This window comes from Hoplias malabaricus, chromosome 5 (genome assembly GCF_029633855.1).
Source record: "Hoplias malabaricus isolate fHopMal1 chromosome 5, fHopMal1.hap1, whole genome shotgun sequence".
NCBI lineage: Eukaryota > Metazoa > Chordata > Actinopteri > Characiformes > Erythrinidae > Hoplias > Hoplias malabaricus.
Window position 1 is genome coordinate 13,314,737 of NC_089804.1, and position 4,682 is coordinate 13,319,418.

At 36.6% G+C, this 4,682-nt stretch overlaps 1 pseudogene; it reads right to left on the reverse strand.

Annotated features, from left to right (window-relative positions):
- Window positions 1–942: 942 nt before the first annotated feature.
- On the reverse strand, window positions 943–4,682 carry LOC136697259 (chemokine XC receptor 1-like; annotated as a pseudogene).

The following is a 4,682-nucleotide window of genomic DNA, read 5'->3' on the forward strand; positions in this document are numbered from 1 at the left end:
AATTTTGTCTCAAATTATGAACAGGACAATTAAAACATGAGGATGCATTGCAGAAAGTCAGCTGCATGGTACAAACAAATAAACAATATTGTTTTATTTGGACTTTAAAACAGAAATAAAATCATGGAAGAGCTGAATGAAAACCTTCAATCTCATAAATGTCAATAATTCTGTCAAAATTATTGTAATGCAATAATAAAAAGTGCAGCTGACACAGGGTGACACACATAAACCATTCTGTGTTAATTATATAGATATAGAGCACCATCCCACACCTTTGAGATGAATAAGAGTGGAGTTATTTATTAATGCTCTTCTAATCATTCAAAATCTGAACCAGAACTCACTAATGCTCTTGTGGATGAATGCAGTCTCACAGCAATGCTCCAAGACTCCCAGCAGATGTTCTGAAGCCTCTGGATGTAATTATCTGTGTGTTTTGAATTTTTATGGTCTGCAATATCAGTTTTACTGTGTATATAAACCCACAAAAATATACACAATATACACAATACAGCTACACAATAAACATATTCCTCATAATTATTATTTTATTTTGAAGTATTACAGATCTATTTATTTTCACAAGTTTCAGTTTTGACCATTTTCTGATAATCAATTATTCGTGCACAAAACCCAGCCAACATTTATCATAGTTTCATAACAAACAGTTAGTCAAAATTGTAGAAGAGCAATGCTGAACTAGAAGGAATGTAGTAGACTTGGTGTAATTGTCTAAACCTTTGCATTCAACACTTTTCAAAACCTATTTATCTATACAATGTGTAAAAATAATATACTAATTATATATTTATTTAGGCACTCACTCTGTGACCATACTGTATCTTAACAGGGTCTGACGGTTATGTAATTACCTCCATAGTTCTTTCATGGTCCAAAAAACGAGCCCTGAGAATCTTGGTGAGGTTCTTGAAGCTTTTTTTACGAAAAAAAATAAATCTGTAGAAATGTCTTCACATGATTTCTGAAATTTTTCCCAACAAAAACATAAAACACTGGGTTAAGACAGCAGTGGGAGAAAGCTAGAAGTTTGAAGACATAAAGTGAGTAATCAAGATGATCGCTGACATTACAATCTGTAAAAGTCTGTATCCCATAATAAACTAATGACTGTAGAAATAGGACAATGTTATATGGAACCCAACCAACAAAGAACACAGCCACAATGCAGAAGATGAGCTTTATAGTCCTGTGTTTCTTTTTTGTTCAGGACTTGAGGACAGTCTGAACTATTCGTATGTAGCAAAAAGCCATGACCAAAACTGCAACCACAAAAAAACAGTTTTGTCCAAATGTAACAGCAATGATGGTCGTTGTGCTGTTAAACTCACAGTGAAGACTGTTGGGGTCGTCTGGGTCAGACACGACAGAGCTTTGCACTGAAGCTGGTATTGCTGCTGCAGCACTCACCACCCAAGCCAAGATAGGAACAAATGCAACCTTTGGTTCTTTCTCTCTCAAACCTCTGTAGAACAGGGGGTGGACCACTGCTACATAGCGCTGAATAGTCAACAACATCAGGAACAATATGCTACTGTAAAATCCAATAAAGAAAACAAAGTTGACACCTTTGCACACTGCGTCTCCAAATGTCCAGCCCCAGATGAAGTAACAGGCCTAAAATGGAAGTCCAAGAGTGAACATCAGGTCAGACACAGCCAAGTTGAGGATGACGAGGTTGGTCAATGATTTCAGGGACTCGTACAGGGCAAGGATCACCAGAACCATTATGTTACCAATGAGACCGAGAATGATCACGATGGTAAAGAATATGGGAATTGCAATAGATCCAACTTTTACTACAGTTTCCTTGTCACATATTTCATCAGTTTCATTATCATAATAATAATCATACATCTGTAAACGTGTATTTTCCTCATCATACATATAATACAGCGATTAACTTATTTTCTGGAAAGCAAAGACAATAACAAATCAGCCTCCTTCCAGTACAATGCTTCAGTTGACAACACATAAGGTAAGGAACGTATGTTTCTGCAGAAAGGTCATACATACATCATCTGTGAATTTATAAGGTACAGTTATTTTAATCAATACTAGATTTAAATCCAAGAAAAAACAACAGGTTTTACTCAGAGTTAAAAAGGCTGAACTTACCCATTTTTTGTGCCCAATTATTGTTATTCTTTGTTTGTGGAACTGTTTACCTTTCTCCAACGTGAGAACCAGAAAAAAAAATGTGTTTTTAGACTTGAAAAGTAACTTCTATTCTGAAAAATATATAGTCAATTTATTAGAACAATTCAGGAGAGGTTAGTTCTTAAAGAACAAAAGCGTGTCCCCCCTCTACTTTTCCTAACATCTTCATATATTGTTCAACCAAAGGAACTGAAAGAGCTTTTTTGTATAACGTGCAGTATTTTTATTGCTTGCAAATCACCTTTAGTTCTTCTGCTACTTCTTTTTATTATTATTATTATATTCCAAGATCAATAACTCAAGAACTGCTTAACCTCAAAACAATTTTTTTGAAGATATTAAAAACAAGTATTATTCTGCCACATAAAATGTAACCTAGCCATGAAGACATTTGTGTCCATGTCAAGCTAAAGCTCTACAGAGACAGTGGACCCATTATTCACTTTCTGTTTTGAAAAAAATGAAACACAATTTTTAAAGAATTAAAAACAGGAAAATGCTCTTTCTGTTTCTGAAGCGGTGGTCAGCATGACTTGAGGTTCATTCAGTATGGTTTGAACCAGCTGTAAATGAATAGATGACTGAATAAATAAACCATGACTCTTTCTAGGCTCTGTCATTTTATTAATGTTTCTGGTTCTGTCCTGGTTAAAACAGACAGTGGCTCTGTGAAGTGATACAGCCTTTGTTCCCATCAAAACTGGTGCAAAATCAGGCCAGTTCTCTGGATTGCACCAAGGTTTATGAATCCTCAAAGGAACCAGTTAACCAGAGTTCATGGTCAAAAAGGACAGTGACAGAATGAAAATATTTTATCTTATGGAATGTTGATAAACAAAAATCATATTTTCCTGTCCACTATCTTAAAACCTAACAATAAAAAGTGATATTGAACCTGGTATGATCTCAATAAAACACGTGAGGTTTGTCCTATAATGTGATATATTGGCACTGCAGTTCTGATCTTTGTGTCTCTGCCAGTGGCCTTGTGTTTACAGCCACAGTTCACCAGTGACATGATCTCACACTATAACAGGAACTGTGAGTGTTGCAATGGAAATGTTATATATGTTTCTGTTGAAAGACCTTGTCTGCTTGTTTTGTCTTAATTTGATCTATTAATAGATCAAAGACACAAGAAAAATATTCATTCATTATCTGTAACCCTTATCCAGTTCAGGGTCGCAGTGGGTCCAGAGCCTACCTGGAATCATTGGGCACAAGGCAGGAATACACCCTGGAGGGGGCGCCAGTCATTCACAGGGCAACACACACACACTTTTGGGTCACCAATCCACCTACCAACGTGTGTTTTTGGACTGTGGGAGGAAACCCACACAAACACAGGGAGAACACACCAACTCCTCACAGACAGTCACCCAGAGGGGGAATCGAACCCACAATCTCCAGGCCCCTGGAACTGTGTGACTCTATTCTGGGGAACAAAAACGAATCAGGATATAAAAGCAGTTCAGTGCAATTCAGGGGAGGTTGGTTCTTAATAACCCTTTCGGCCCTAGTTATTTTTCTGAATTTCTGAAAAATAGCTAATCGCCAAGTTTGAATGATTATTACTTTCTAAATACTTGGAATACATTAAAATAGTTTCCTTTTTGTGTGGTTTTTGACCCTAATATAGTTTACACATGCTTCCAATTAACTCCTAAATGCCAAAAAACGTAGACACTCAGTTTTTTTTTTTCACCATATATGACTCTATAGACATCAACAGTGATCCACAGATGTTGATTTATTTATAGAACTTTACCATAAAATGTTTGGAGTGTTCCAAATATATTTATTTTGATATTTATTCAAGTCTAAATAGAGTATTTCAGTGTGGTATTTCATCGTATTTTTTGGGAATTTTGTTTCATAATTTTTTGTTTTGTTTAATGAATTACTTCCAATATACATTGCATGGTTTATGTTTGGGCTATGAAAAGCCATTTTGGGCATTATTAGGTTCTAACAAGCAAAAATGGACTTACTAGGAATGTATATATTAGTCCTTTTGGAATAATTGTGGTAATAAATATCCAAAGTGTCAAAAATGATGTGAAACAGTGCTCAATCACCTTGAATAAGGCGTTAAATTAAAGGTTAGGGTGCCCTCTCTGGCCGTTAAATGGTATTGCATGATAAATGGCCGGCTGACAGTTCGCGCGCTCAGTTTGTTTGCTTGCTGCTGTTTAGTACTGTTCCTAAGCTCTTTACTTAAAGTCTTTACTGTTAATACCTTGTTAACTTATCCTTATTAGTTGTGCACTGTTAATACCACTACCATTTTATTATTGTTGTTTTCATATTAATAACTTCTCTCAATTAATAACTTCTTCTCTCCTGATTATGGCGACCGCGGAGGAACGATCTCTCCCCAGGCTCAGCACGCCGAATTCAGCGTCTCCTGGAGAAGCAGACGGAGCTCCAGCGGGAGAAGACGAGGCTCGAGGCCGCCCGCGATGCCTCCTACGCGGCCGTTGGCACGCCAGCTCCTCCAT